The sequence below is a fragment of the Micropterus salmoides genome, unplaced genomic scaffold, assembly GCF_014851395.1.
Source record: "Micropterus salmoides isolate LMB-PRFRI ecotype aquatic unplaced genomic scaffold, ASM1485139v1 Ms_hic_scaffold_3, whole genome shotgun sequence".
NCBI lineage: Eukaryota > Metazoa > Chordata > Actinopteri > Centrarchiformes > Centrarchidae > Micropterus > Micropterus salmoides.
Window position 1 is genome coordinate 12,620,038 of NW_024042261.1, and position 11,631 is coordinate 12,631,668.

Below are 11,631 nucleotides of genomic sequence, written 5' to 3' on the forward strand. Positions count from 1 at the left end.
TAAAATAAAATAAAACAAAATCAAAAACGCGGTCAGCGTTGGTATTGCGGCGGGCTGCCACAAATAAATGAACGTATAGGAAACACTGCCTTTATAACTTTTTGAATATAACTCTCTATCTTCTTTAGTTTGCCCTCTGTTGTTGCTGCTGCAGTGGTCCGAGTAACTGGGACCAGGCTCTGTGGGCGTGACTGGCACCGGCCAGCTGGTACAGCTCACCTCGCGGGCACTTGTGGAGCTTCTCAACCCCGAACACGTTTGAGCACATTTTCGATCCATCAGCTTTGGTAAAACTGCCAATATTCAAGTTCTACACAGTTGATGTCTTGCCTCAAAACCACTCAAAAGTGTATTTACTAATTAAATAGCGTACAAGCAGTCATGGCAGACAGTGGAAGCGATACTGCCCCCAGCACTTCCTGTAGTGCATTGCAGTTAGAAGTAAACAACCAGAAATATTCCTAATATGAAGATTGCTATCTCTGCCTTAAACAGCATCTATGTAACAATGCGTAGGCACATCGCTTCGTTCAAGCTCAGATATGCTTGTGTGGTGTCCCGCCCCTCCTGCACTGTGATTGGACGGCTGGGAAAAAGTGACAGTGATGAGAACGCTTTTTTTCCCTAAGTTGAACATTTTTCAACTCTCTGCGATCAGAAAAAAACGCCCAGTGTGGAAAAGACACTCAGCGCATGTTCTAAAAATGCGGCGCTCCCATTGTAATGAATTGAAAAAAACGCTGGTGTCAGAAAAAAACGCTTTGGTGGACACGGGCCCTAACTCTGCTACTCCTCAGGAGCTCTTTTATAGGTCAGTAACTGAAGATAGCCTCATCAAGATATATACCACTTAGCTTGTATGTTGGGTTATTGGTCAACATTGTGTGCAGTATCTGGTAGTAGTCCAATTGTCTTTTGGAAATAAAATATTTTTTTACATTACACATCCACAGCCTGCATCTTCCTTCCTTCATTCCAGGGACAGCCCTGTTGTGTTGGTTCTTAAAGTGGCACTAAGTAGTTTTCAGCAGCCACTAGCGGTGCGGATTTAAAGTGTATGGTCCTACACGTGCTCACTTGAACTCATGAGCAAGCACAATTCGAAACAACCACTTTTATACAGAAATCCCGCAATAAACGCGGAAAGAACGGCATGCAGGCAGTGGCTTTTCTCCAGACAATGTTCAGGCTCTGTTACTTCAACATTCCCGACTCAGAGGCAGATCAACACCGAGCCCATATTGGCTCAAACTCCTGGGGAAAAAATGCAGTGTGACACGTCTATACACAAACAGGGAGACAGCTTCACACAACATGCTGGTAAACTCCCACTGCAACGTTACAGTAATAGTTTTATCAGCTTGACACTGAACTAATCCAATGCCCATTACATGATAACGTTACATTTACATTTCACCAGAGGCTCATCAATGTGAGCACAGCTACATGTATTGGATGATAACTAACTTTACTGTGACATTAGTGGATGGCTCTTCATCTGTGTAGTCGCTGTTTTGTTGCAGTGTTATTTTATGTGGGTCATGTTAGTTACAGCGACTGAGACAGTGGAGAAGCTGTGTACCTGAGTATCTGTGAAAAGACAAACCCCGCAGTTGTCTTTTCTAGTCCTAATGAAATATCCCTCACAATTTTCCTTGACCTCATGACATTTTCTATCGAGGTCAAGAAAGAATGGTTAGGAAAGTACTCTTTACTTTTTGACTGCAGCCTTAGACTTTGGAACCAAAATTACAAGGTTGGTTATTTGTCATTATACAACACGAGATTGTTTAACGAAAAGAAAGTTTGTAGTCCCTTCATGACACACACAGACACACACACACACACACCCCGTGTTTCCAACAACGTTTTCTAATGCGCATTCTGAAGTATCGCATTAGAAAAGGTTGATGTAAATGGCAAAATTCGAAAAAAACAACTTAGTTTCGCAAAAAAGTTTGTACTTGCTTGAGGTGGTTTTTGCCTTTGTCGAAAAAGAGTAAATGCTCTAAATGGGAGATGTTCTTGACGTAGCGAACTTGTAACTCACGTCTGACGGTGTCTTGCCCAGTTGTGCAGAGTTCTGCAAACTTGCGAGAATTTCATGCACCTCGCGGCTGGTAATGCTCATTTGTACTGAGAAAAGAGATGGATGCAAATCTGGGCAGGTAGCCTTCATCATCTGTTATGCCGCATTATGCATTCACCTCTTAAAAGGTCCTTTTCAGATACTTTGCTCTGCACACTGATCAAACGGGGTTATCACCGCATAGTTTTGCCGAATCTCAATGAATGCTACTTCTGAGTGTAATAAAATATTAACGACTCTAAACGTTCATAGAATAGGCTATATACTTAGAATCATTTATCCCCATTGATGAACCCCACAAAAGGATATTATAGCGATATTATGCAATTCTCGGGTGGCATGCAAACTCGCAGAACACCGGATATTCCCATAACGTGCGGAGACATGGCTGGTAGCAGTTTGCCCGCTTGAAACACATTTCTGAGGACCTCTCTCATTTTTCTAAGATGACGTGCCATCAGGTTCAAGCAACTGGTTTTGTTTCTGGTTTGGAACCCATATGTCTTGTTTATAGTCATGTGTATTTACAGTCATGTGTAACGCTTGCCATAGCCTTGTTTATTTGCACAGGATGATGGAAACGCACATCACAATCTTTTTTTTGTTTGTTTTTTGCGACATTTCAAAAGTGCGCTAAATTTTTGCATGACAATTGGATGGAAACATGGCACACACACACACACACACACACACACACACACACACACACCTTAACAGAAAATTAAGTGTATTAAAATAAACAATAGGCTTATTACAGCTATTTACATGCACGTATACACCCAGAACATTCCGCAGTGCATTTTTTGAATTTGCTTCTGGGGTGAATATAAACTGCAGCAAAAAAATAATATGGTTTTCATCTTCACATTAAAAAGTCTGATATATGGGAAACATGTGCACATCTTGACTGCATTTGAGCACGAAGTATCATGGGTGTAAAATACAGTCCACAGTCTTGCGCTGACAGCTCTGAACACAGACGACCCGCCAAGTGCTTGATCCGGGATGTTGATGGGGCAGGTCTCTGTAAAGATGTGGACATGGCATTTCCGTTGCATGGCCAACATGAGTCCCATTTTGTCAAAATGTCTAGCATCAATATGCATCACTGCATGCTGTCTAGGATAAATATGGTAGACATTTTAAAGATATAACTAGATGTTATAAAGCATCTGTACTGGAGTGTGGATGTTTATGTGTGTTATATTTGCTGGGCCCCTTTAGGAGAAATGACAGAACACAGTGGCGACATTTTTATATTCAAATCACAAACACTTAATAATTCAGAGAGCATTAGATAAGCACTGCACACAGTGTACAGCAATACTAAACATTACATCAGTCAGTTTGTAAATGTTGAAGGACTGTACAGCCAATCATTAATTATTCAGACAGAAACACTGCGTCACTCTCCAGCTAAAGCACACAAAACCCACTTTAACAGTCTGGAAAAAGGAGGCACAAAAGGGGGAGCAACTCGAAGCAAATCTTCTACTCTCACAATGTGTAAACATATGTTTGTTCGAAATTATTTTCCATCCAGGGAAAAAAAATAATATCTGGACAGGCACTCTTTGTAAAAGAAACTGTGATGTCTTTGACGCAGACATTCAACCAAAACACTGCTCAAGTCTTTCTGTACTCAGGATAGTCCAGAAAGGACAAGGCAAATATTTTCATAATTTACATTTGCTTTTAAACGGTAATTTATAAGTAGCAGTGTGATCCAATATCTAATAGTTTTTAGAAGCTCTTTCCATACCATTCTGTCTCTTCCATTGTCCATTGGCGCTTTCACACTGCCCAATTTTCCAGGATTATTATGCCAATACGCTGGCTCGCTGCGCTGTGTGAAAGGTACCGAGCCGGAAAGGGGGTCTGATTTGATGCGCCTTTGAGCCGGGAATGTTGGTAGTAACGGAGGCGGAACAATGTCAAAGCCACAGCTGGCATGCCGGAGCAGGAATAACATTTAAACGCTGTTGTGTTACAAGTCGCAGTCTTTTATTAACAGTCTAACTCTGAAAGTCCATTGACTCCGGCTGCGCCACGGTTTTATTAGGTCCCCAGGCGTCCACTGGAAGTGTTTTAGCATTTACTTGTTGTTATTTTGTCGTTTTTGTGCTTCTACTACCTTCTTCACAGCTCTCTCTGACCCCATTTCGTTCCATCCTCTTTAGGCTGCTTATCCATCAGAATCAGCATTTGCCTGCCCAATGTTGCTGACATGTTTAGATTTTGTTGATTTGGTAATAAGTGCTTGCTTTTGTGCTCCTACCATGATTAAGTAGGCTACATACTTAAATGGTTTCTTTTTTGTCTGTTTTAACAGTGTTTATTATTTTACGATCGGGAATCTGCACAGAATATTTTATTGCGAAAATTGACCGGATGAGCTCAGGCAGGTGCGGCGTAGGCGGACTCAGTGGAGGTAAGCCAGAATGCTACGTGAAAGCACACATGGTTGTGGGTTTATCTCGCAATATTTTGTTCAGTATGAATGAGCAAATGAGGTATATTGGCGGACATACTTTCCGCATTTATTGCGGGGTCTCTGTGTGAAAGCGGCTCTTGTCTTTCTCTGACTTTACTAGCAGAGATGCACAGGTGGAACTATTAACACTAACGAGGTCCCAGTAAGCTCCAGACTGCAGACATCATTAACGTTATTAATTCCACCTGTGCTTTTCCTGAGCTCTGAAAAAAGTTTGTCACCATCAACGACTTCACAACTGCGTCAACCACAGATCTGTGGCCTGTATTACGAAGGGAGTTCAACCTACTCAAAGATAACTCAGAGTTATCAGCCAAACTCAGGATTGACAAGCTCTGACCGCCTACACTGGAGTTAAACGGTAGGAAGGTGGATAAGTTTTAGATAGTTTAGTCCATGTTAACCCGATGTTAACTTAATTGGAGTTGGTGCGTGTTCACATAAAAGGGGTGTGTTCGGCCATGCAGGCAGAGTTTTTGTGCATCGGCACATGCTCCATATTTCTCCAGAGGAATGCACATTGGTAGTGTCAGGAAATTAGGAATGTAAAGACAAGTTAATGGCTAAATCTAATATCGTATCGACCGACAGTCAGGGAGGCTTGTTGGCATCGCATGGAGTAAATTTGTAGTGTTCTTATTGTAGTTCAAAACTCTTATGTATTTCATGGGCTCTTTTATGATTAAGATGTAAAGGTACAACTGCACATAAGGTCCATTGTAATAGAAAAAAAGGAGCCACCGCACAGGGGGAATAATCCGAGGGAAAATTTAATTTCTTGTAGATTAATCTACAAGTAAAATTAGTCACATTTGAGAGAAACTTCATTTTGTAAGGCTGCAAAATCTCTCTCACACACACACACACACACACACACACACACACACACTGCCGTGTAGTATGCATGCATTGGAAAGTTATATTAAACTTTGAAATCGGATTTAGCAGTGAGGAAATACTCCTGAGATTAGTCAACAATCACTATCATGCACCTTAGAGACTTTGCCTTGGATTGGGCATATTAAGAAGAAAACACCAGAGTGATTGTCATTTATGTTTTCTTTTTTTTTTACGACATTTCATGTAAATTTCACACTTTCATGTAGGAAATTTTTTTTTTTCTCGTTATTAACCCTCACTCTGGCTCTGTATTTTTTATCCCATTAATTAATTAAGATTCCTCTCTAAAATCACAGAGGCTGCAGAGCTCGCTGTCTGAATGTAATACTGTTGTGTTCAGAACATTTTATTAAGTGGTGTGAATTAATATCCTACTTCTCATCATTAACACTGAGTAAAGATGTGGTGTGTAGTTCACGTGCAGGGTAACCTCGAGTTAACCACGAACAAAACCTGCTCGGAGCAGTTTAGAGAGGCAGCGTAAATTGCCATGGCAACAGACCTCGGGTAACACGTATCCACCTTTAGTAGTAGGTGTTAATCGGGAAGTTACACCCGACGTCACAAAGTTACTCCTGAAGTCACCTGGATAAGCCAGTTACCCCGCTTTGTAGTACAGGCCACTGATACATGATCCACAGGTTGATATGAATCAAACAATAGTGACAAAATGTAAACCAAACAACTTTGTTTCACAAATGTGTGTTCTTTTTTTTTTTATTTCCAGTATAAAAGTTTCATCACTAATTTTATCTCACAGAAAATCTAACCTTCCCAAAAAGTGTCTTTTTCCCATTATAACTTGTATAAAGCATTTTCATTTTGTACTGTAACATTTGAGCATTGAAAAAAAGTAATGAGTGTGTGTGTGTGTGTGTGTAAATATTTATCTGCCACTTTTCAACACGAATCATGTTTCAAGGGCAGATTTATTCTCCTACATCTTGCTCAACCTCTTTCTCCTCCCCTTTTCTGTCTTCATATAGTTTTGATGGATGTCTGATCATGACAGCTTGAAGTGTAGATCTGAGGCTGCACAGCAGAAACCTTTTAACTTAAACTGCCACACTACCATTCTTCATGCAGCTCAAAGACATCGAGGGTTTTAACATGGAGGCTAGAGGACTAAACCTTTCCTACTCCCTCTCTTGGTTCACCTTGTCTCCCTTTCTGTCATAAGATCTCTCTCATGTGGCCTGTTAGACATTATTGCTGGTATTAGATACTGTGATTAAATACCATCTCCAATATGATTACTGGCATTTAATAAATGAAAAAGCTAAACTATTATTCTGGGGCTCCTGAATCTAAAGTCATCGTCTTTAGTCAGCAGAAGTTAATCATTTAGAGAGAATCAGGTACATTTGTTTGTTAATTGCTGAAGTGAAAATTACAAGTGTGCATTGTTGTCATATTAACTGACACTTTTAAACACAAACACTATGGGGAGGAAAAAAAGGGCACTAAACCTTAACACTTTTTTGTGTACTGATGAAAACTTGTCTGTAGCACTGAATGTTCAAAGATGAAAGTTTGTGTTACCCAGGGTCTGTATGAAGAGCTTATCCAGATACCTTCAGGGTTAACCCTGGGTTTTCAGTACCACGGCTGTGGTTCACTTACCAGGGTAGATCAACATGGTAAATTATGCTGAACGGCTAACCTGCTCTGGAGCAGGCTGCCTTTATGTTTGCTGCAGTGATGCGGAGAAAGTTCTGTGTAGCGACATCATCCTATGCTACTCAAGTCTTGTAGGCTACCACTTGTTTTAAATAAATAATTATGAGAATATACTTTGGTGGGCCTACTGAAATTAAGTTTAATATGAATAGCTTTATTTTAGGTAAATGGTTATCTTGTAGCCTATTATAGAGACTGGTCAGTGACAGTACATGTGATACAGTCTTCCAACCACTATTTCAGCACCTTTCATGGCATGAATGGATTTTCCATTTCGTTGATTTATGTAGTTTATTAAGAACAATATTTGGAACAATTTGTAGTTTGTTAAATAAATTAAACTGATTTTTGAAGTGACAAGAAGTTCTTAAAAGTGAGCCCGAGTCCGACACATAGGCAAGCTGAAAGGAAAAAGTCTAATGCTTTCATATACGTAATAAGAACACATTAAATAAACATTCATATTTTTGGCTACGCCGGTCCATTCAGACATTCACACTATCTGCCATTTTCTGTCTTTCTGCATGTGTCAGCTGCAGCTGTGCTACTGTCTATTTGTCTACTATTACAGTTTGCTGTCAGTAGACTTGTTCACGTTTTTGACTGGTCATCTGCTGCTAACACCACCTCTGATATGTAAACACACTCCTGGCTGGATTGGGAAACCCGGGACTGACTTACCAAGTTGATAACCAGCTTTGTGTGACCACTCATCCCGATCGCAATTAAAACATACCCTGGGTATGTTGAACTTGCTTCGTGGTACAGGCCTCTGGTCCAATTCATGGTGTTGTTTGCTTATTCTTTGATCAGATAGTTTGTGATTTAAATCTTAATTTTCAGAGTTCACATACTAAAAGTTCAAGTAATATTATAAAAGATCTGACTTTCTTCTGAAACCAGCATTCAAGAAGTATCAAGTATAATTTATACACAAAATCTTTAGTCAAATGTACTGGCTTTTATGACAAAATGTTGCTGACAGACTCAGGATCACCTGTCTTGTCTAGTTATGCTTTAACTCAGAGTAAACAGTAAAGCTGTCATGGCATGTCCTGATGCTGCAGTGTGTCTGTAGGGAAAAAGACACTAAATTACTGGAGACAGAAGAAAAGAAGAAGAGCCAGAGTTTCCTATACACTTCAGAGTGGTGTGAGAGGCAGTGTATATACATAAGGGGGGTGGGTGTGTGTGTGTTTGCCTGCAACGTGGATGCAACCCTTTGATAAGGCTGTTTTTAATGCCACAGAGTACAACATCCCTGGGCTACCCAACATGAAAGGCTCCTGGTTCTCTGTGGCAGAAAACACACACGTACCTGAGCCACAAAATAACTTCTGACACTGGATTTAATTCAAACTGCCAACATCTTCTGCAAAGTTTTGACATTTAACATGCTTTTTGTTAGTTATTAAATGTATCTGTCAATGAGTTGTGAATGTGTCAGGTTGGAGTCACTGAAGCCTCAACAGAAAAGAGATGAAGCTCAGAATCTGACCTGCAGATCTGTAACCTTCACGTTAGTGTGCAGACTGACAAACTCATGACCCATCATTCTGTTCCTCAGATCTTTCTTTAAATATTTCCAAACATAGGTAAACCTTTTATAATGTTTCCCTTCACCTACACTCTGGGTCAGTCTTGTGGTGTTTTGACTGAACAGAAAAAGGAGAGACCTCAGTTATTCTTCCTGTTGAGTCTCTGCAGACCTGTTAGCTCGTTCACTTACTCATCTCTGGTCAAACCAAGTCCTCCCTCTAGATTAAGACCACTGACCATGTTGGCCATGTCAGCCAACTGTTTGTGATGCGTAAATTTTTGATGCTTTATCTGGCACTGTCAAACACTGCCATCATCTCAACTCTTAAACCATGCAGGAACTGTCGATTGCGTGGGCATAATGTGGGCAGCTGTGGCTCAGGGGATAGAGCGGTCATCCACTAACCAGAGAGTCGGTGGTTCAATCCCTGGCTCCCCCTGTCTGCATGTTGAGTTATCCGTGGGCAAAACACTGAACCCCAAATTGCGCCCGACTCCGTTGTGTCAATGCGTGTGTTCTGATGTGCAGTTGGCTCCTTAGCAGCAGTGTATGAATGCGTGTGAATGGGTGAATGTGATGTAGTGTAAAGCGCTTTGAGTTGTGGAAAGGACTGGAAAGGCGCTATACAAATACAGACCATTTACCATAATAGCCCTGGAGTATATATGTCCATAACATCCCCTTATAGGGACTAGAACATCAAGTTATGGATCATATTCACTCGCTACTGTACATGATCACACTTCTTACTCACTGATTTAGAACAATGTTGAAATGAAATGAAAGTTAAAGTAATGCATTCAACTGGACATAGAAACATGGCTACAGCGTCCACACGCCATATGTAGTGTATCCATAGGGTTGCTGGATTCTATGATTACACTCTTAACACCTAATGTAATAAAAATCAAAACTAAACAAAAGTAAAATTACAGACACAGAAATGTTCACTCTCTCTGGCTACTCTAACATCTGAAGTCTCATCTAGATGTCAGGCCTGCTGCCTTTGCAGCCCAATGAGTACTCATCTCTCTCTCCTCCTCCCCTCCCTGTGCCTCTCTGTGTGTGCGCTTAATCGCAGGAGTGGAGCCAGGTGCACGGGAGTCAGGAACCGGCTGCTCATCATCTACCACACCATATATACCTTGTCGTCTCTGCAACTCGTCACCAGATTGTAGACTAAACTGCACACTCAATTTGTTGCTTCGTTATTGTTGTACTTGTCTAACTCTGTTCTCTGTGTGCAGATTCCCTGCCTGGACTTGACTCTGTCTCCGCTACACTCCTGCAGCACACGAACTCTGGATCCTCTGCGTGACTGGATTCCCTCCCCCGACCAGTGCTGGAATTCAACTCCTCCCAAGGACAGCGAGCTCTGTTTGTCCCTCTCAGCCTGAACCCAGTAACTTGGGACCCCCCACTTGGACACCTTTCACCAGACACCGTATTCTGCCTTCCCCCCTTGCACATTTAAGTATCAACTCAATAAACCACGTTACAGCCGTTCGCATTTATATTCTGAGTCTTAGAGAAACAAATGCAACCCACAGTCATAAACAAATTCATATTAAACCTAATTTGAAAACGCCTTCCAAACTATACTATAGGCTCATAATATTCATAAGAGATATGAAACCCATTTATTTTAACTGCTCCAGTTGTATGGCTTTACTCATTACTTTACCAGCAAACGTGATCCGTGATTCACTACAGTAAGTACGGTGAGAAGATGGGACGATGAGGCTTTACCGGGGGCATTTCAAAAATCTTTGCTTGATGATGTTATTATTATTAAGGACGAGCTAGTTTCACGGGAGGAACAAGGGGTTAAGTGTCTTGCTCAGGGACACATTGGTGACTGTGTCACAGTGGGGTCTGTCACACCAAAAGCATGTCTCTTATCCACTGTTCCATCACTACCCCTATTATCTATCTTAAATATAGTAATATCAGATAATGTTTACTGTTTTAGGTGGCAGAAGTAAACATTTGTGATGTTCAACATTTTGTGTTATGGTTCACAATGAACAATTAGATACAAAGACGTAGATATAGGCTCAACAGAAAGATTTTTTTTACCCCTGGCCTATCAGGTTTTTCCTAAATAATGTGTAGATATTTAGCCCTTTTATTGTCTCAGATGGGAATGGGAAAAAGAATCTCCATGGGACCCCCCTAGATTTGTGCAACGGCCTGAATGTACCAAGGTAAGAAAAGGCTGTCTGACAGCAAGGTTAAGTAGTCAAAAAATTCTAAATATAGCGTGCACTAACACTTATTCTTTTCAGGTGTCTAATATACGTTTTACTACTGACCCTGTCCACAGCAGTAGGTTGTTTAGCTTCTGTACTGGTACTCATGTCTTTTTCTCCAAAGTGGGGATCGTCATCTACTGTACGTAATGCATTGACTCTGGATAAGTACCTCATACAACCCCACTTCAAAAAAACAAACCATGCATTTAAATCTGCTTTTAGTGAATGTGAGACACACACCACTGCTAGCCACTTAGTTTCAAATGGTACTATTCATTACAACATTCATCCTTCTCCACAAATAGTGATATTTGGAGGGAGTGTGAAATAGCTCATGAGGAATATTGTGGAGAAAAGTCAATTTTATTGTCCATTTCCCTTACTAAATTATAGTCTTGTGGGTCACTGTGCCACAGTAACATAATAATCAAACATCGTAATCATGGTCAGTAGCTATAAAGGATGGTAGACAAAAAGCCATTTTCTATCTCCACTTCTATAACACATCTTTTTTTCCTGTCTCTGTTCTCTAGAATGGAAAGTCTATAAAACATTCAATATGGCTTTGAGGTTTGATTAAATGCAAATATTGGGTTGACAGAAATCACACCTTTTATATCTAGTTTGATGTATTTTAGCAGACAATATCAAGTTAATTACATTTATGCTAACT

The 11,631-nt window shown here is 40.6% G+C and overlaps 1 long non-coding RNA gene across 1 annotated transcript; it reads left to right on the forward strand.

Annotated features, from left to right (window-relative positions):
• Positions 1-4,849: 4,849 nt before the first annotated feature.
• On the forward strand, positions 4,850-10,217 carry LOC119883232. Its single transcript, XR_005440608.1, has 2 exons — positions 4,850-4,944; positions 9,951-10,217. It is a non-coding gene; the product is annotated as an uncharacterized LOC119883232 (long non-coding RNA).
• The last annotated feature ends 1,414 nt before the right edge of the window (positions 10,218-11,631 follow it).